The sequence below is a fragment of the Hemitrygon akajei genome, chromosome 16 (genome assembly GCF_048418815.1).
Source record: "Hemitrygon akajei chromosome 16, sHemAka1.3, whole genome shotgun sequence".
Taxonomy (NCBI): Eukaryota; Metazoa; Chordata; class Chondrichthyes; order Myliobatiformes; family Dasyatidae; genus Hemitrygon; species Hemitrygon akajei.
In genome coordinates, this window is record NC_133139.1 from 37,247,300 (window position 1) to 37,269,392 (window position 22,093).

General features: G+C 40.3%; 1 protein-coding gene across 7 annotated transcripts in view; it reads left to right on the forward strand.

The window, feature by feature from the left end:
• sema6bb (sema domain, transmembrane domain (TM), and cytoplasmic domain, (semaphorin) 6Bb) overlaps window positions 1–22,093 on the forward strand; it is a 533,030-nt gene that overhangs the window by 97,115 nt on the left and 413,822 nt on the right. The window contains exon 1 of one of the 7 annotated variants that reach the window (XM_073068718.1): window positions 21,319–21,406. The exons of the other annotated variants lie outside the window; for them this stretch is intronic. The gene's annotated coding sequence lies outside the window, so the exon portion shown is untranslated. Of the gene's footprint in view, window positions 1–21,318; window positions 21,407–22,093 lie in introns of those variants that run through there. 7 annotated transcript variants of the gene reach the window in all.

Genomic DNA, 22,093 nt, shown 5'->3' on the forward strand with positions numbered 1-22,093 from the left:
ATGGTTGACGCAGTTCATCAGACAATGGTGTATTCAAATATGCATGTGAATTCTGGCTTAAAAATATCATTTAGCTTTTATATTTGAATTTGGGAAATCTTTAAACATGACCATTTATAATGTAGATACTATTATTGGTTTATTATTGCCTAATGCACTAAAATACTGTCAACAGCTTGTCTTGAATACTGTTTACACAGATCAAATGATTGCTCTGTGCACTGAGCTAGAATAAGGTAAAGCAGTAACAATGCAGAATAAAGTGTAGAAGCTATCGAAAAATTGCAGTGCAGTTAAACTATAAACAAGATAATTTAAGGTAGATTGTAAGACAGAGTCCATCTTATTTTACTGGAGATCTGTCGAAGAATGATAACAGTGGGATAGAAGCTGTCCTTATTAACACTAAGGAAACAGAATATATTCTGTTCTAATCACTGATATTATCAGGTATACCCATACCAGTTGTGTTTAAGGTAGGGGTTGCCAACCTAGGGTCAACGGCATAAAAAAAGGTTGGGAACACCTGGTTTGAGGGATCATGTATAGGAATACAATGCAATATTTTTTTAAGTGCTGGACATCACTGGAGCATGCAGGTACAGCAGGCAGTGAAAAAGGCAAATGGTATGTTGGCATTCATAGCAAAAGGATTTGAGTACAGGAGCAGGGAGGTTCTACTGCAGTTGTACAAGGCCTTGGTGAGACCGCACCTAGAATATTGTGTGCAGTTTTGGTCCCCTAATCTGAGGAAAGACATTCTTGCCATAGAGGGAGTACAGAGAAGGTTCACCAGATTGATTCCTGGGACGGCAGGACTTTCATATGAAGAAAGACTGGATCGACTAGGCTTATACTCGTTGGAATTTAGAAGATTGAGGGGGGATCTTATTGAAACGTATAAAATTCTAAAGGGGTTGGACAGGCTAGATGCAGGAAGATTGTTTCCGATGTTGGGGAAGTCCAGAAAAAGGGGTCACAGTTTAAGGGTAAAGGGGAAGCCTTTTAGGACTGAGATGAGGAAAAACTTCTTCATACAGAGAGTGGTGAATTTGTGGAATTCTCTGCCACAGGAAACAGTTGAGGCCGGTTCATTGGCTATATTTAAGAGGAAGTTAGATATGGCCCTTGTGGCTAAAGGGATCAGGGGGCATGGAGAGAAAGCAGGTACAGGGTTCTGAGTTGGATGATCAGCCATGATCATACTGAATGGCGGTGCAGGCTCGAAGGGCCGAAAGGCCTACTCCTGCACCTATTTTCTATGTTTCTATCACTGTTATAGCCACTAATTGTCCATCCATTTATTTTAATAGGTTGGAAGGTACTGAGGATGATGGAGTGTGCAACAACTGTGGAGCTTCTTAATGTGTACACTTGCTGTGACTAGGAGAGAAAAATGCACAATACAGGTCCTCCCCAGTTTACGGATACAAAAAGTGCAGCCCATGCATACGAACCAGCCTTTGTGAGACTGATAGAATGAATCTGCTGGCTGCTGCCGGATTGCGTGCACCTTATGCTGGGTGGGAACTCAGTTCGCACTTAGCATAACTGACCTGCAATCTATCCAGGATACAAGCAGTTTGTAGGGACTGAACCCTAACAACACAGGAAGGACCTGTAGGGAATTTACAAAAAGCATAAAGTGCCTTTTACTCTCCCCTTATCTCAATAGTATAGCACTTTTACCCATCTGTATTCTTTTGAATAGAGTTGTATTTTCTTGCAAAACCATTATCAATTTTACATTTACATCATGTTTATTGCGAAGTTGATGTTCATTGTTCAAGCTTATTTTACTGTATATTTTCAGATAAAGTATTTCAAATAATTGTATTGGATTGAAACCCACTCTCAAAATTAATAAGCATAGGTCAGGAAATCATGAATTAATTGTGTTTGACTTAAGAATTGAAATCACTGGCAGGAAATCAAACAAATATTGCAGCTCACACTCCATGTAAGTGCCATTATTAAATAATGTCCTACTGTAGAATTACCTCTTGAGTATTAGATTGGGCAACTTGTAGAGATAACAGAATTGACATAGGAAATGTAATAGTAGGCAATATATCTGGACTTCCAAAAGGGCTTCAGTGAAGCATTGAAAATATTTTAATGAATAAATTGCAATGTCGGGGAATAAGAAGCAGTAAGATATGTTAACTGGCTGTGAGTTTGAAAGTTGGGGCAATGTTCAGATTGGAAGGTGGAATCAATTGCAGGAAGGTTTTAGTAAACATGCTGAGTAAGGAAAAATTGATAAAAGAATTTTAACATGGGAAATGTTAGCTATTCTATGGTTGGATTCGTGTGGGAAAACAAACAGTAGATAAACAAAAGATACAGGTATATAAAAAATCCAAGGTGAATATTACAGACATGGTGCCCTGGATATAGTAAAGGGTTTAGGCCGTAACAACATGGCTGCCGCAAATAGCATTTATATTCCATAGTAACCTGTCCCTGGTCAGACAATTCCAGTACAACTGCAACATTAGCCACATTGATACAATAGGTAACTGCTTAGGTGTGCTTTCCCACTAAAAGCGGGGCAAATGTACCGGTAGTTTGGCTAACCATTGCTTCATTAATTTATTCTTAATCAGCGAAGTGGAGTCAATAATGTAATCAGTCATTATCCATCTCCAGTAAACTATTCTCTCAAGTTTAGTTTTGCTATCTTCAGCGCCATCAGACTCCAGACCTCATTTTTTTTTAAAAAGCTTTATTACCTTGGCCCAAATATTGAAGAGCTGAAATCTAGAGGGAGAATAACAAACTACCCTTAGCCACGAGGTACTAAAGACCCCTGACAAAAAATGAACTGAAAGGGAATTTAGAGCAAACCTCTCTCAGCAAGAGAATTACCCTAGACAAAGGAAAATGGTTCTGTGTGATGGAGGAGAATCAGTTTGGCCATTGGCATCACTGATGCATCTCGACCTGCTGAGTTTCTTCAGCAGATTGTTTGTTGCTGTATTGGGTAGTAATCTACAGTGAACCATTTTCACTCGCTGTTGTCCACTACAATGTCAGAAGTGGAAGTATTTGCTGATAATTGCATTGTTCAAGTCCATTCAGTTTCTCTCAAAATTAAGCATTTCATTCCAACCTTTGAGCTGAACCTGGGTAACATTGAGATATAGGTTGGTAAGTGGCAAGTAATGTGAGCTACACAAGTATCAGACAAGAACTTACTCCAGTGTAGGGGTGACTGTCCAGATGTCTTTGGACAGTTGTATCACCAAATAGCCAGGATGTTTAAAAAAATACTTAATAGGGACAACTAGATCTGCTATAAAAATAGGAAGCTCCATAGTGAATGACCACCTCTAGATTTCCCAGACTCTTCTTACTATTTGCAAAGCAATTACCAGGAGTGTAAATGATCACTTCCCTGGATGTGTGAAGCTCCAATTAAACTCAGCCCTGTCCAGGACTGAGCAGCCCTCTTGACTGGTAGTTCTAACAGCATCTTAAAACTTCACTCCTTACACAAGTCAGCTGCTTGTGTTCATTATCTGCAATGCGATGCACGGCAGCAACATGGAAAGAACTTTTTGCAGTATATCCTGAACCTTCCAAGCTCAAACTCCCAGGAAGGGAAAGGGAGACCTGCTTATGAAAGTGCTGCAGATTGCAAATTCTCTTCCAAGTCTCTGTCACCATTGCAGTTGGGTTGAAATCCTGGACCTTCCCTCAACAGCTCCAGTTTACCAAGGAGGCTGTGTCAGCTCTACATCTCCTTTTCAAGGGCATAATGAAATAATTACTCTCATTTTACAGGGTGTGGGTGTTGCTGGAATAAAACACTGAAAGATGTTCTGCAAGCTAATAAGGCCATAATGCAAACCAAGAACCTCAGGGTTATTTTCCCAGGCATAAAATTAATGTACTTAAACCTATATTGAGTCATGGCAAGGTAAAACACTCCTTTAGATTTCAGACTGCCATATTACGAAGAGGGAGGATGCACCAGAGTGAGTTCAGAAATGAAAATAATACTGGATCTGCTGAGGTATGCCTGTCAGGAAAGGACGAAGGGGCTGGGTCCCTCCTTTCTCTTAGGTGTGATGAAGCAGAGTTCTTAAAGGTTTTCTAATGTGGAGATTTTTCATTTGTAGCAAATAGGAGAACCAGAAGCCATCGATACAAGTAGTCTAGGAGACATTTAGAAGATCATGATTAAGGCAAATATGTCATTACATAAGCAGAGGTGGGAATGGAGTGGATGGGGAATGATAGGAGGAGGTTTGATTGATTGGATTGAGTGACCTGTTTGTTGTATGTTTTCTGTAAATACTACACTTACTATTTATTTATTTATTGTGATGCAGGGCAGAGTAGGCTTTCTGGGTCTTTGAGCCACACTGCTCAACAATCCGCCAATTTAATCCTAGCCTAATCACAGGACAATTAACCTACCAATTGGTGTACCTTTGGACTGTGAGAGGAAACTGGAGCACCCAGAGGATACCTACGCAGCCACAGGGAGAAAGTACAAACTCCTTACAGGCAGCAATAGGAATTGAACCCAGGTTGCTAGGACTGTAAAGCATTGTGCTAACCACCACATTACCATGCCACACCATTCTTCATTCTAAGAATGACGTATACTTTCACGAGTGTTTTAGTGAATGTGCGAAATACACATTAGACCCAAAGTCATAAAAGTACCATCTGAAGACTCTGTAAGTAGTTGGGCCTTACAGTTTGATTCTGGTCATCACTGAGCAAGATGGATTTAACAAAAATAGCTAAGTGGTTTGCATTCTTTTTTTCACATCGCCTGCTAACATTATCAATTATGCATCAGACTGCCAGCAGAAGTGCTTGTGGCAGGTACAATAGTATTAGATAAGAAGCATATGGATAGGTACATGAAGGGGCAAATCTTAGAGGGATGTGCTTTGAATGCAGAAAATTGGAACCAGCTGGGTAGACACCACGGTTGGCATGGACTAGTTGGGACCAGGGATCTTTATCTGTGCTGTATTGTTCTATGACTATTACTTCAAGTGCATGCATGTGGGTCAGATCTGCTGTGGAAATATACCACAGAGTCCACATTTTAAGAGGATGGGGCAGACTGGAACTTGCGAAATGAAACAGCCAATGTTATATCTGGGCATTCTATTTACTGTTTGTACTGAATGCAGTTGACATTCTCACAAATTTTAGTTTAGATTATATCTTTACCAAAGTATAGTGATGATGATAATTTGCTGCTTCATTAGTCTCCTCTCCCACTAATTGTATTCCGTTCCATGCAAGCATTCTTCAGAAATGAGCTAAGCTGACAAGGCTGGGATGCGCTTTTGGTTTCTTCTCAGACTTCCAATCTAACTGCAGTGTAGATTAACAGAAACATTTGACCCATCTTCTGATGTCATTATAGCAGCTGATGGGCAGAAAGCCCAGGGAACAATTAGTAGTTTAAAAGGTAGTCATCAGCAGTGAGAAGCCTGTAAGTATTTCTCTGTTGCTAGGGGAAACACAAGTATCGCTCTGCGTGAGAGCAGCTAGCGCAGAACAGGTCCATGATTCCAGATGGAGATATCCAGGCCTGTACGACTCTACTTCCCCTCAGGTGACATCAACTAGCAAAATTGCCCATACTTTCAGCTTAAAGGCTACTGTATAGAGGCAGATGGAAGAAAAGTGCTAGGCCAAAATGAGCCTATGGCTTTGTAGCTCCCTCTGAACAAGTAGCACAGTCTTGATGAAACTCTAAGTTATGCTTATAATTGAGATATTTTAGAATTCATTTGAGATATAATAATGTGTTCTATTTCAGCACCGCAGTATTGTGTGTTTTGATATAAAGAGTTCAGTTTTGAGGGTTTTAAACATAGGATGCCAGTCTCTTCTAGAAGAGGGGCAAGAAATTTCTTCATAAATTAATTCTTAAAGAAATTACTTTGGCATTGATATTGGTTTATTATTGTCACATTTTCCAAGCTACAGCTCGAAGAGATGGGGTTCCGCTTGTCCTTAACTATGACACCATAAGCCTCCATATTCAGCACATATTCTCCAATTGTGCCACCATCTCCAAAAGGATACTATCACTAAGCACATCTTCCCCCTCCTCCAAGCCCTCCACTTTCCATAGGGATTACTCTCTATGTGACTCACTTGTTCACTCAACCTTCTCCACTGATCTCCATCCCAGCACCTCATATTCTACCTCCAACCTGAAGACACGAGCATAGATTTTTTTCTAGCCTCCAGTAATTTCTTCAGTCTCCCTCCTATTTTTCCATTCCCCTTTCTGGTTACCGTCTTTCCACCTACTCGTTACCTCACTCTGTTCCCCTCCTTCTTCCCTTTCTTCCATTGCCCACTCTTCTCTCCTATTAGATTCCTTTTTCAATCTTTTACCTCTTCCTCTAAAGGCCTCCCATCTTCTCATTCATCTGCTCCCCCACCCCCACCAACCACCTGTCTCTCTTGATCTCTTCTATCGGTGACCAGCTTATACTCCTGCCCTTTCCCTTGCCGCCTTCTTCTGGCTTCCTTTCCAGTTCTAATGAGGGGTCTCTGCCCAAAACATTGACAGATAATTCCCCTACATAGATACTGCCTGGTTTGCTGGGTTCCTGCAGCATTTTGTGTGTGTTGTCTTGCATATTGTTCATTCTGATCAAATCATTACATGATGCATTGAGCTAGAATAAGGTAAAATAGAAACGATGCAGAATGAAGTGTAAGTGTTATTGAAAAAGTGCAGTGCAGCTAAATGATAAAGATTAAGAATATAAGAAAAAGATTGTGAGGAAAAGCGTCTATTGGGATAGAAAATGTCCTTGCACATAATGGTACATGCTTTCAGCATTTTTTATCTTCTGCTTGTTGAGACAGGAGGAGAGAGACTGTCTTGGGTGGGTGGGATCTTTGATTACACTGGCTTCTTTAATGAGTCAGCGAGGAGTATGGAGAGTGTCCATAGATGGCTGGCTGGTTCCCATGTTCTAAGCTGTGTCCACAACTCTGAAGTTTTTTTTGGGTCACATGCAGAGCAGTTGTGAGACAAAGCCATTGTGCATCCAGAAAGAGTCCTTTCTATGTGCATTGATAACAATTGATAAGTTTTAACTGTGCATCAAAATAACAATAATCTTGAATTGTGTTTAATCGATGAGATTGGGTGAATGTCTGTCAAATGCTTGGATAACTGATACTAAATTTTCTCAGTAGAGGGAACATTTGCTCTGGTGTAGATTTAACAAGGAAGTCACAGGAAATTGCACAAGGATCCATATCCCATCAATCCCAAATAAATTATGTATAACTCTACATTCCTGACTACTTGACTGCGTATTTTTCATTTTAATGTTATTGTAACATATGAATGCAATTTGAAATAGCTTGCACATCACTGCAGCTTGTGCTCAGCTGATCTGTATGAAACATCCATGAAATGGAAAGGCACATTCTGCGTTTTGCTGGAGTTTATTTCCAAGGTTGAAACTGGAGGGCTTTTGATTGCAAGATATTAGTGTGAGATCACAAAGAAGAATTCCCCTTTTCAAAATATTTTGAGCGGGTAATGAATCAAAGGGGAGAATGTCAGTGAGTTTCAAAAGAATTCCATGGGGACTGGCTTAGATATCTCGGGTTCAGGCACCTGCCCGATGAGATGAATATTTCTGTCAGCGTGCATTAAGTTTGGTCTGTTTTATTTCAATAGTCCTGTGTTTCTGTAGTGGGGGAGACGGTAAAATGCTGCTCTCCTGTTGTTGGAAATCCTTGGAGAAATTTTAAACTCTCAGCAGAGGGAGCTTCACCTCTTTTATTTACCAAGTTCTGTGTGACTTAATCTATGATGGGAAGGAGGACTAAGCAGCTGAATGAGAGAAAATAGCATGGACTTGGGAAGCTTAGCAAACTTTATGAAGTCATTATAGCTTAGTCAAAGCCTAATTCTACTGGTTGACTTTTTCCTTCCAATGCTACCAATACTGGACAGTAGCAGGAGGGTGTGAATGAATTGGGAGGGGTGCAGGGGAGGGTCTTCCTGCCTGCTTGTTGTGTAACAGGAATGTGAATAAGGGTTAGAGCAGAGGATCAAGCCACATACAGTAAAGGACGAGCATTTCATTCTCGGACAGCCATTATAGGGAAAAATAATTACTTATTTCATAAAATGCAGAGTTTAGTGGTGGTTATAATACCTCTTATTTATTTTAATGGTATTCCTCTCATGCAATATTTAAAAGTCCAATTGCTTTCTTGTATTACCTAATTAGGAATGTTGCTTAATTAGAAAACCACGATTACATTAAAATCCTTTATATTTTGTCAATTTGAGACCTTTTGTTATTCAAGCAATAAAATGTAGACAAGTACCATTTTCATGTCTTTCCTAAATTAGCAAACAAAATTCATGAAGGTTTTTTATTTGATACATCACAACGCCACATCATCATTAAACAGGTGGTAACTACACAGTGTTAAGTAGTGGGCTTTGGATTAGTTTTTGTAAGTACTCGATTTTTCCCAGCACTCTCTTCCATCTGCAGATGTTGAAATGTTAATAAAGGGAAGCAGGAGTAGTTTCTGACTTTCATTTTCAAGCAAATTGCCATTGTTTATATGCAAGAGCAGATTATTTTATCACGGCTGTCGGTAATCTTATTCTCATTTATAGTTCCAAGCAGGAGTGGGTCTGTGCAGTTTTTTTTTCTCATTTGCAACGCAAAACACAGACACACTGGCTGTTAGGCTAAGATAACAGTTATATTGAGATTAAATTTGGACCTTCCTGTGTCACACTACTAAATTAGCGGAACTAGTTGAGTAGAATTTTACGTTGAACAGCAATGTTGGATATAAAATATTAAGATGGATGAATAGACTACAAACTTGTTCCCCCTTGTTGGACATACAGGACAAGTAGCTTTGCTTTATGATTGTGGGTCTGCCGTGCAGTTGGTACCTGGTTTCCGGAAGCTTTCCTGGACTCGAGCATTCATAATTAGCTTGCTTGCCTCCTTACAATATCAGATAAAATGGTGAATCAGTCTAAGTATGCCACTCTTCAGATATTTGTTAGAAAGTGTGATTGTTATGATAATATTTTGATGTTCCTTCACTGGTTCAATGAAGCACGCAGGTAGAAAGTTAATAGTTTTGCAAATCCATTTGCAAGTTGAAGTCGCTGGAGTGATCATAACAGGAATGGTGATTACTCTTTTAAGCCATTACATGAAGAGCTTTCCTCCAATGCTACCTGAAATATTGGCTTTCTTTCTTTTCTCACAGATCCGGCCTGAGTTGCTGAATGTTTACAGCAATTTTTGCTTTACTGTAGATTTCCTCAATAGGTTCCTGTTAAATGCTAGACTGTATCTGGGAGAGGAAAAATGCCCACAATCTATCTGGCCCAGACTAATCATGTGAGGTACATTAGGCTTGGTGGTTGTACATCCATTTGCTGGCAATGAAGTTTTATGGTTACTGGAAGTTGGCCTACCTGGGAGAATGTTACAAATGGTTTTTATCTGAAATAAAACTTGACAATGCTGGAAGCATTCAGTCAATCAGGAATCCTCTGTAAAAAGAGGAACAGGGTAAATTTCAGATCAATGACTTCTTTTTGCCATTAACATTTGGACAAACATTCCAGTGATTGGTGTTCGACCTGAAATGTTGACACTGTTTCTCTTTCTATGGATGTTGCCTAACCTGCTAACTGTTTTCAGTTTTATTTAAGATTTACAGCATCAGCAGTTTTTTTTTTGCCTTGTGGTATCTTCAGTTTAACTTTGACCTAGCATGGTATAGTCTTTCTTCAGGGCACCTAGTGAACGGCGAGAGGAGAAAGTAAATCAACTGCTCCTAGTAACCAAATGTGGTTATTTGTGTTGGGGCTGTGCTAACAGCATACACGCACCCCAAAATACTAATCTGGGGAAGCTCCTGAAATTCTAAAGAGGCAGTGTGTATACAAATTTAACACCTCAGTGCTCCTCTTCCACCTGGGAACTGAGGAATGTCCACCTGGAACAAAACGGAAAATATTTCTGTTGTTCTTCCATTGAATTATGTGCTGCAATATTTTGACAGTTTGAATATCAAAAGAAAGCAATAAAGTTTGAAGCCTTAATTCCTTTACAAAGTCATGAACCCCTTCACTTCAGAGATAGCTGGTGGCATCCTGTTCCTGAGTGTTCCATTTCCACCACACAAGGCCTAATAGTTAGACTGTGGTACAGCCTGGTGGCTTCTATTGAAGTGCTGAGTCAGGATGATCTGCAAGCTCTCACAACTTGCAGTTCCATCTCAAGAAAAAAGAATTGCAACTATCGCTAGCTTGCTATTGAACCAATAAATACATTTCTAAAACCATGTCAGAAATTCCTCCCAAGTGTCAGCTTTTTGTTCGGAAAATAAGTGATGTGTGATTGTTCAATTCTGGAAAGATACTGGAATGGAATCTGACCCTGATAATTCCTAGTGCTTGTTGCTGCATTTCCCCAGGATGGCATTCAGGAGCAAGGTTCCTGGAGAATTAACTTCTCCCTCCACTCTCCTCACTTACCATTTTGAGGTGTTGTAGGGAATTGGGTATGTGAGGCCATCTATAGAGCACCACTGACTATATTTAACTAACTTTAAGAGGGCATAATTTCTTCATAAACAACAGATTTAATGTGGGGTTTTCTGGTCTCTGTGGGTTTTTCATGTATCAGCTGATGCCTTTACCCACTAGGCATCTAGGGACCTTCGGCTTTGTGCCCTTAATAAAGAAGGAAAGAAGATACGTTGTTAATGGCTGGAATGTGAGAGGGTTCCTTAACATGATACCAGTGAAGACATGAAGCACTGACTTCACTGTATATTCTGGGAAACAGAAGAAGTCTTATCAGGAAACTTGTCAGTAAACAGTATTGAGTGAAAATATTCCCAGCTAAATAACATTCTCTAGATATAATATCTGAAAATCTCATTAATAGGTCTAATATTTATGCTATTTTAATTTCAAAATTCAAAGCAATATTTCTAAGCTTTTTTGCTAAAAGTTACAAAAGGTACCAAACAATTTAACTCGTTTTCATTCTGTAATCTATAAAGTGCTCTGCAAGCTTGTGACTGAATTGAATTGAAGAGCAAATTGAAAAACTCTTTAATTGAACAACAAAAGCTCAGAGAAGGTTAAAAAAGGAACAGGAGAGAAAATAGAGCAAAGGCAGAAGTAATCAGTTAATGATACAAGAATTAGGTTTCAGAAGTCAATGGCTTACAGGTCTGAGCCTGGGGTAAAGTTTCACATAGAAGAAAGCTCTTGACTGGCCATATCTTTTCAAGAGAAGTTACATTTTTTTTGAATAAGACTGCTATATCCCTGGAGAGAGATTGTACACTCCTTGACAGACTAGTGGCAGGTTGAACAGTACTCAGTCTGAATTTGGCCACATTTCACAATATTGTTGAGAGAAATTGTCCTTATCAGAGATAAATAGATCAACTGCCATTCGACATTCTCTTTATATAGAATGTACTCTGTGCAAATACAATACGTACATGGCTACATCCAGAATGGATGTGATATTTCTCATTCAATGAGGCACAGAGCAAAATAGTTGTAATGGAATTCTGATCGTTGGCATTACGATTACCATTGCATTTCTGTTTATATCCAGAGAGATTTAAATGCATAGTCATATGGCACTGAATGGCCAATTCCAACCAAAATGCCTATCTAAGCTAGTCCCATTTGTCCTTATTTGGTCCATATCCATCTAAACCATTCCTATCCATGTGCCTGTCCATGTTCCGAGGGCAATATATATAATGCTCAACATTGTGCTCGAGGGCAGTATACATAATGCTCTATAAGGCAGGTAGCATCTATTCAGAAGGTAACACAATGTGCTAGACTATTTTTGATCCAACCTACCACCCACACTTGCTTTTCATGCTAATTCCATGGCCCTGCTTAACTGCTGCAGCAGGCTGGAAAGGGCTCTGATCCAAGGTCCTCCTGAAACACTATGAGTGTTGTCAGGCCAACAGATGATGGGACTTGAGCCTCTGTCCCTTGCACCATTCAGATGGTTTTACATGTGCCAGAAAATAGGAAAGGGGTCAGCCATTCAGTCCTTCAAGCTTGGTCCTATCATTCAATACAATGACTGCTAATCTGCCTCAAGCTTCAATTCCTCTTCTAAGCTGATATCTTGTAGCCTATAACTCCATGATCTTTCAAAAACTATTTCTTTTGATGCCTCCAGTGGTTCCCTAGGGGCAGAAAATTCCAGAAATTTAACACAATTTGAGCAAAGAATTCTTTGCATCTCTTGGCAGTCAATGGCCTTCTAACGCTTTGGTTAAAATTGTTAATTTGGATCTACTCCAGGTTTCTCCAGAGATTGGGATTTACGGACTCAGTTTGGGTTGGAATGCTGTTGGTGTTGCTCACTTATATTGTCTGCATGATTTGTGTTTTATTTTCCTCTTTCTCTGTGCCCATTGGGGGTTGGTCTTTATTTTTTCTTAATTGGGTTCTTCCGGGTTTCTTGCTTTGCGGCTGCCTGTAAGCAGACAAATCTGAAGATTGTATAATTTATCCATTCTTTGATAATAAGTGTACTTTGAAATGCACTTAGAATTTTAATGACGTTAAATAATTAAAATTTAATTACTTCCAAGTTACTCTCTTGTCATTTAGTTAAAACATAAAAATTCACTGGAATAAGGTGTATCAGAAAGGTAGGTTAGTAGGCAGAGAGGGTGGTGTGGCCCTGTGTATAACAAATAATATTAAATCATTAGAAAGGGATGACATAGTATAGAGTCTCTATGGGTTGAGTTAAGAAATGGCAAGGGTAAAAGGACCCTAATGGCAGTTGTATACAGGCCTCCAAACAGCAGCCTGGAAGTGGATTACAAATTACAGTAGGAGATAGAAAAGGCATGTCAGAAAGGCAATGTCATGATAATCGTAGGGGATTTTAACATGAAAGTAGATTGGGAAAACCAGGCTAGTACTGAACCTTAAAAGAGAGAATTTGTAGAATGTCTATGGACGGCTTTTTAGAACAGCTTGTGGTTGAGCCCTCTAGGGTATTGGCTGAGCTGGATTGGGTGTTGTGCAATGATCTGGGGGTGATAAGAGAATTTAAGGTTAAGGAACCCTTAGAGAACAGTGATCACAATATGATCGAGTTCACTTTGAAATTTGAGAAGGAGAAACTCAATTCCAATGTGTCGGTATTTCAGTGGAATATAGGAAATTACAATGGCATGAGAGGGGAACTGGCCGAAGTTGACTGGAAAGGGACACTAGCAGGAAGGACAAGAAAACAGCAATGGCTGGAGTTTCTGTGAAAAATGAGGGAAGTGCAAGACAGATATATTCCAAATAAAAATACATTTTTGAATGGAAGAAGGACATTACCATGGCTGACAAGTGAAGTCAGAGCCAAAGTAAAAGCAAAAGAGAGGACATACAAGGAAGCCAAAGTTAGTGGGAAGATAGAGGATTGGGAAGCTTCTAAAAACTTGCAGAAGGAAACTAAGAAGGTCATTAAGAAGGAAAAGGTGAATTATGAAAGGAAGCTGGCGACTGATATCAAAGAAGATACTAAAAGCTTTTTTAAGTATACAAAGGGTAAAAGAGAGTTTAGGGTAGATAAAGGACCAATAGAAAATTATGCTGGGGATATTGTAATGAGAGATGCAGAGATGGCAAAGGAACTGAATTTGTATTTTGCATCTGTCTTCACAGTGAAAAACATCTGCAGTATACCAGACATTCAAGAATGTCAGGGAAGTGAAGTTTGTTCAGTGAAAATTAAGACTGAGAAGGTGCTCAGGAAGCTTAATGGTCTGAGGGTAGATAAATCTCCTGGACCTGATGGAATGCACCCTTGGGATCTGAAGGAAGTAGCTAGAGAGATTGTGGAGGCATTAACAATGATCTTTCAAGAATCGATAGATCCTGGCATTGTACCGGATGACTGGAAAATTGCAAAAATTACTCCGCTATTTAAGGAGGGTGGGAGGCAGCAGATAGGAAACTATAGACCTGTTAGCCTAACATCAGTGGTTGGGAAGTTGTTGGAATCGATTGTTAGGGATGAGATTACGGAGTACCTGGAGGCACATGACAAGATAGGCCAAAGCCAGCATGGTTTCCTGAAAGGAAAATCCTGGCTAACTAACATACAGCAATTTTTTGAGGAAATTACAAGCAGGGTAGACAAAGGAAATGCAGTAGATGTGGTGTACTTGGATTTTCAGAAGGATTTTGACAGGGTGCCGCACATAAGGCTGCTTAGCAAGATAAGAGCCTATGGAATTACAGGGAAGTTACTAGCGTGGGTGGAGCATTAACTGATCGGCAGAAAACAGAGAATGGGAATAAAGGGATCCTATTCTGGCTGGCTGCCAATTACAAGTGGAGTTCCACAGGGGTTAGTGTTGGGACCACGGCTTTTTATGATGTATGTCAATGATTTGGGCTATGGGATTAATGGATTTGTGGCTAAATTTGCAGATGATACAAAGACAGGTGGAGGAGCGGGTAGTGTTGAGGAAATGGAGAGCCTGCAGAGAGACTTAGATAGTTTAGGGGAATGGACAAAGAAGTGGCAAATGTAGTACAATGTTGGAAAGAGTATCGTCATGCACTTTGCTGGAAGAAATAAACAGGCAGACTATTATTTAGATGGGGAGAGAATTCAAAATGCAGAGATGCAAAGGGACTTGGGAGTCCTTGTGCAAGATACCCTAAGGTTGAGTTGGTGGTGAAGAAGATGAATGCAATGTTGGCATTCATTTCTAGAGGTATAGAATATAAGTGCAGGGATGTGATGATGTTGAGGCTCTATAAGGCACTTGTGAGACCACACTTGGAGTATTGTGTGCAGTTTTGGGCTCCTTATTTTAGAAAGGATATAGTGACTTTGGAAAGGGATCAGAGAAGGTTCACAAGAATGATTCCAGGAGTGAAAGGGTTACGGTATGAGGAATGTCTGGCAGCTCTTGGGCTGTATTCCCTGGAGTTGAGGAGAATGAGGGGGATTCTTGTAGAAACATTCTGAATGTTAAGAGGCCTGAACAGATTAGATATGGCAAGATTATTTCCCATGATAGGGGAGTCTAGGATAAGAGGGTACAACTTCAGGATTGAAGGACGTCAATTTAGAACAGAGATGCAGAGAAATTTCTTTAGTCAGAGGGTGGTAAATCTGTGGAATTTGTTGCCATGAGCGGCTGTGGAGGCCAACTCATTGGGTGTATTTAAGGCAGAGAAGAATAGGTTCTTGATTAGCCAGAGCATCAAAGAGTATGGGGAGAAAGCAGGTGAGCGGGAGTGATTGGATGAATTGGGTCAGCCCAGTTTTGAATGGTGGAGCAGACTTGATGGGCCGAATGGCCTACTTCTGCTTCTGAATCTTATGATCTGATAAACAAAGATCAGCAGAAAACTTTGCTAAAATTATCGTTCTACTGAATGTTATTGAGCCAAAATAAACAATTGGATCCATTGCTTGTTTTGCCATCATACTTGGCACAATGCTGAGGAGCCAGGTCTGAAAAAATGTTCTGGAGATGGTGGCAGAGCAGGTGCCCAGGTGTGCAGACAACTGCCATCTTTCACAGTGAAGTGCAAGAATGCAGTGCTTGATGGCACATGCAACAGTGGAGGCAGGAGGTGATTCCTCACAAATGCACCACCCACATTGGAGCAATGCTCCTCTCAATATTCCAGTTTGGTGAGCCTTCATCAGATCTAGAAATAATGACCCAAGTTCTCAGAGAAGTTGGTTGGCAGGGTGTAGGGGGAGTGCTGAAGTAGGAAACAAAAAGAGCAAGCTGATAGGGTGAATGCAGTACATCAGGGTGGGGTCTATCAGGAACCAGACTTTTTGGATCTTTGTCCCACAGGATTTGGTACTCTATTGAAGCTGGGGAAGTGTGCCTGGGTCTTGGAGGAACTGAGGCCTTAGTCCGAGGTCCAGTGAATGCCTGAGCCAGGCTTGGCTCTGGGCCAGGCAGGAGCTGATGAATTGAACATGATCCTAGCAAGAGCCAGAACAGTGTGGCTGGTCCCTGCAGGAGCAAGGCACTTGAACCAGAGTCACAGATGCTAGGTGCTGCTGTTCACTTTTTCCTTTTCACTGTGTGCTCTTCCCTGTCATCACAAATCTCAGCATTTTAAATTGACGTGTGAATCCAAAATGTGCTCCAGAGTGAGATCTTGGATCATGCCGAGGAAGGTCACAGGTCTGATGTGTGTTGATGCTGAATTTAGTCAAATTGATCCTGTTACTAGCACCATTTCTCACTTGTACAGCAGGGACTGCAGACAGCCTCAGCATAAACACAGCAGAGAAGCTTAATTCTGTATCTGTGCTAAGTTAATTGCTCCACGTGGCTCTGTTTCTTAAACCAAATTGAGCTGTGATCTTCCATTTCTTTTAAGAATTCATATTCCTTTCACCTAATCACTCTGTGCAGAAACCTATGCTCAATCCGTCGAATTGTTAGTGTAATTTCACCTATAATTCTGCTAAAGAGGATTACAGGTGCTTCAAGCAATTCCTAATACTGGTGACACATTTAATAGGGACACAGGTTTCCTGAACAAGAATTGCATTGTTCAAAAGTTGAATGATGCCGTCACTCACCGAAGTGCTTGACAAGCACTGCAGCCAAGTTTGGCTTCCAGCAAGGACTAAATATTAAACACTAGTTGCCCAATGCCAAAATCTTAATGAGGCCTCACTGTCCAAAGATGCCAATACAATGCTTTATAGCTGTGAGCTAAATCATAAAATTTCTCCCAATTTGACAGTAAATAGTCCAGGAGTTTACAGTGTAGCTGATGTGGAAAATTGGAAGCTGCTGCAACCTGTGGTTGATGGTGCTGCTCTGAGTTGGGTGCTGAAGTAGGTTGTTGGAGTGGTGTTGAGGGAGCTTTCTAATCTGATATGATGGTGTTTTATGTGTAAATGCAGCTTTTTTTCCAGCACCAACATTTGATGAGTGCAGAATTCACCAAAGAGCTACTGTTTTATTAAAAGACTTCAAACTGTCCTCAGCTGTGGAATGGCAGGAATGAATCCACCGGGGGTTGGGGGAACAATGCTTTGTTCATTAATGCAGCATAGGGAGCCAAATTATGGTTTTGGATGATCAAAATGATGTCAGAATTGCATTAAAATAAAGCAAAAAGAGAAAATATTTTTGCAAGTGGTAAGTGCATTTAAACAGTGTTTAAATGTCTTGCTTTGGAGCTAAATCTTGAGAGGGAAGGCCTCCATTTTAATCCCTAATCTATTTTGGGTTACACTTCACAGGAAATTAGAGTTACAAGCTAAAGTTTAAGCAATGCTAGTCGGAGAAGACCCCTTAGACTGTGCAACCATTCCACATGTAGCTGTGATAATCTGTTTTATTTTATTTAGAGATACAACACAACAACAGGCTCTTCCAGCCCACGCTGCTCAATTAAACCCATGGGACGAGTTAACATACTAACCTCTGTGTCTTTGGAGTGTGGGAAACCAGAGCATCCAGATGAAACCCACGCGGTCGCAAGGGGAACTTGCAAACTCATTACCGACAGCAGCTGAATTGAGCCCGGGTCTGTATCAGTGTAACACTAAACACTATTGCTTCCACCCGCCCTGTTTTGAGTGCTGCAAGTTATGTTGTTCTGATTAAACAGAAATATCTGTAAATGGCACGGGACAACAAAAAATCCAAACCATTCTGAGAAAAACACTTCTGTATTTTTGAAACCAATCAAAGAGAATACAATGAAATACTTTTGTAAAGGGCAGTGTTCTCCCCAACCGGAAACAAGTCCAGCGCTTGCAGGATGAATTTGGTAAATCGGTAAACTCTACCAGTTGCCACATCATCAAACCTGAAACTGATGTTATACCACTCATTAATCCCAAACCATAAACTATTTAATTGGAACTAACTGACAACCACATTAAGGGGCATCAATGGTACAAAAATACTGTCCCCCTCACTTGTCCTCATGCCCCCAACCAAGAGCCGGAGAGATAAACTGAGGGAAACAGGCAGTCAGTGTCTACTGGATTGAGAACACTGAAGGGTTCTGCAACCAAGACTCAATCTTTGGTTCAGGTGCCCTTGATGCCATTTGCAGAGCCCATATTTTACTACAACCCTGGCAAAAGGTTCAGTAATTATGAAGACTGATGAACGCTCGGCAGTAGCCCTTGTCAACGTGGACTTTAAAAAAGACATCTGACAAGGACCTGCTTGGTAATCTGGTCCAATAAGATTAAGACACATGGGGTCCAAGGTGAGGTGGGTAATAGGGTCCAAAATTAATTTGTCGATATGAGGTAGAGGGTAGCAGTGAAAGGCTGCTTATCTGATTGTAAGTCTGTGATTGGTAGTGTTTTGTCTGGACCTTTGTTGTTTGTGATATATTAATAATATGGTTAATAGACTCAGAGAGCTAAATGCATAGTTTAAAAACTGGTGTGGGAGAAGTGGGTTTGAGTTTGTGGGACATTGACAGCAGTATGGGGGAAGGAAAGAGCTGTTTTCAATGGGACGGGCTCCACCTGAACCGCACAGGAACAGGGTCCTGGTAAATTACGTAACTGGAGTGGTGGAGCGGGCTTTGAACTCAATGGTGGGTGGATAAAGTGGGGTCAACAGCTTGAAAAAGTATGGACCATGTAAAAGTGCAGGAGAGGATGCCAAAGTCACCACAATAAAAATAAGACAAAAAGTTTAGAAAGAGATAAGAATTCAACAAGGTAACATAAAGGCAAAATTGAAAACGGCGAGGAATACAGGACTGAAGGTGTCAAATTTGGATGCACACAGTATACATTAAACAGTAGATGATCATGTAGCACTGTTAGAAATTGGCAGGCACGATGTTGTGCACATCACTGAGTCATAGCTGAAGGAATGTCACAACTGGGAGCTTAACATTCAAGGATACACCTTGTATGGACAAGCAGGTGGACAGAGCGGGTGGGGTAGTTCTGTTGGTAAAAAATTTAATCAAATTCTTAGAAAGGATCAGAAGATGTAGATCCTTGTGGGTTAAGTTGAGGAGCTGCAAGGGTAAAAAGGCCCTGATGGGAGTTATATAGAAGCCTCCAAAAAGTAGCCAGGATGTGGGGTACAAATTACAAGGGGAGATAGAAGAGGCATGTAAAATGGGCCATGTTACTATGATTATGGGGAATTTCAATAACCAATCAGGTAATCAAATAACCTCCTGCTAAGCCCCAGTTTTCTTAGACTTTGCTTGAAACACATTTTAGTTGTTGAAAGCAATGTGTACTTGGCATATCATGAGAAATTTGGACTGAAAAAAAACATTTTTTGGGCATTATTGCTGTTCACTGTTGTGGTACAGTTTAACTAGTAGAATATGATTCCCATACTCTAATGATGCAGTGACACAATTCCTGTGAATTAGGGAATGGTGTTCAATGGAGCTAGGGAATCCGCCCTTTTGAATAGTCTTGACCCATGACCCAACTGAGATTTTGCTGCCCCACTTTATGTACCTTCAGCCAAAGAATCAGGTTTTGCCTGAGCTATTATGATGTCATAACTTTCCTCTTTACTGATCGCAGCACTTGAGGTTGGATTATACAATAGGTGATTGACTGTGGTTGTTAATCCATAATGAAGATGGCAGAAGCAGAGCAAATGAAAAAGTGTAGACAGTAGAGTGTGAGGTATCCAAAGTATGGGTTCATACCAACATCAATCAACCAACAGCAGCCAGCGTTAATGTTGTGTGAAAAAGTTTCCTCAAATGAGGCAGCAAAACCTTCCGCGCTCCTTGAGTATTTGAAGAGAATGCACTCTGATAAAACAAACAAGAACTTGGCTCGTTTTCATTCACTTTGTGAAAACTTTCAAACAGAATACACTCCAAAACCTGTTTGCCAGCTCTTCACAACATAACAGTGATGGTTTGATGCCTCATACAACATTTCATTGCTCATTGCTAAATCTGGAGAGGCCCATACAATTGGAGAAGATCTGATTCTACCAGCAATAAGGGAGGTTCTGAATACGGTTTTGCATAAGTCACCAGACCAAATAACTAAAGTGATTCTGCTCAGTGACAGCTATTTTCAGAGATGAATAGATGAAATGTCTGAGAATGTGGAAGATACATTGCGTAACATGCTTATGACAACTGAATTTGCCAGCAACAAATCTTTGCCTCTTGTTTATGTTCTCTTCATAAAAGATGAATGTATAGTTCAAGAGTTGTCATTTGCAAGGGGACTGGAAACAGATATGATAGGGGATTCAGTATTTCAGATTTTTGAGCAATTTCTCAAAGAGAAGGGCATTCCCTGCACCAACATTCTTGCTTCTGCAACAGATGGGGCACCATCAATGACAGGACGCCACTGTGGGGTTATTACTTTCTTGAAAAAAGCTGTACCTAACACATTTACCATTCACTGTGTAATTCACAGACAACTTCTTGTCAGGAAAAACCTAGTGACCGGCAGCACAAATCATTAAATACTGCTATCACAGCAGTAAATAAAATCAAGTCCATGCTATCAATTCCAAACAACATTAAGAACTTTGTATTGAGGACGATAAAGACTTTGAATGCTTGTTGTTGCATGCAGAAGTCAGATGACTCTCAAATGGAAATGGCCTGAGATGCTTTTATGCACTTTTTGAAACTGATAAAATTCTTTGAAGACTCAATTGCTTCATTCAGTAATCAACTCAGGAGTATTAGGCATGACATTGCTTATTTGTCAGAATTATTTGCAAAGTTTAATGAAATCAATGTTCAATTGCAGGGAAATGATGCGAGTCTTACCAAAGTCAAATCAGTCGTCTGCACATTTAACCCTATTTAAATGCAACACTGGCCGTTGAGACCTTGTTCAATTTCAGAGCCTCCCAGTGTAGGAAGAGAAAGAGGGAATACCAGATAATGATTTTCAAGTATACTGTGCACATGTGTCAGAGAGATTTTGGGATCTTTTCTCGATGCAAATTCCAGATTGAGTAATAAATCCATTCCTGAACACTTGTAATGAGAAGTTAACAGGAAGCACAGAGGAAGAACTGATCTTAATACAAAATGACTTTGAGCTGAAGCCGAGTTTAAAGAAAATCAGACCAAGACTTTTGGTAGCATCAAGAAATCTCTGAACGCTATCCTGCACTGTGGAGAAAGGTCAAGATGTTCTTTATTGAACCTCCAACATCATATTTAGTGGCGTGTGGTTTCAGTGCAGTTTTCCAACTACTTTCAAAGCATCAAAACAGACTGTAAATTACTAAACATGGGGATCTGAGACTCCTGAGTGTCATTCTGCCTGATGTTGAGAAGCTGATATCACTGCAGCAATCCCATTCATGAAAAGTTGTGAATAGTTGAGCTACTAAGGTACGCTCTACGATTGTTGATGAAAATTATTTTTACTGTATGTAAATAATTTTATTTGTAGCTTTAAATAGATTTGAATAATTTTTGCAATTATTTGTTACTGCTTTGAATTTGCAGTCCCTATTCTCTTTCACTATGCATCATAAAACAAAATTCTTAATAGGTTTTATGTAATGCCCAGCAGGGCAGAAGGGGTTGCTGGCAATGTGGTCTGGGAGCCAAGGGGGTGGAAACCCAAAGAAGTTTGGGAACCACTAGTCTAGGACGAAAGGGCACAGCCTTATAATAGAAGGATGTCCCTTAAGAACAGAGATGAGGAGGAATTTCTTTAGCCACAGGGTGGTATGTCTGTGGAATTCATTGTCACTTACAGCTGTGGAGGCCAAGTCATAGTGTGTATTTAAAGCAGAGGTGAGGAGGTATACCAGCACACTGCCTGGATTAGTGGGCACATACTGTGAACAGAAGTTGGACAAACTTGTTATTTTTTGGAGTGGCAGAGGCTGAGGAGAGCCCTGATAGAAGTTCATTACATTGAAAGGCACAGATAGAGTGGAGAGCTAGCTTCCTTTCTTGCAAGGTCAAAATATCTAAAACTAGAGGGCACACATTTAAGGTGAGAGGGAGGAGGTTCAATGGAGGTACCCATAGTAATTTTTTTTACACAGAGTGGTAGGTGCCTGGAAT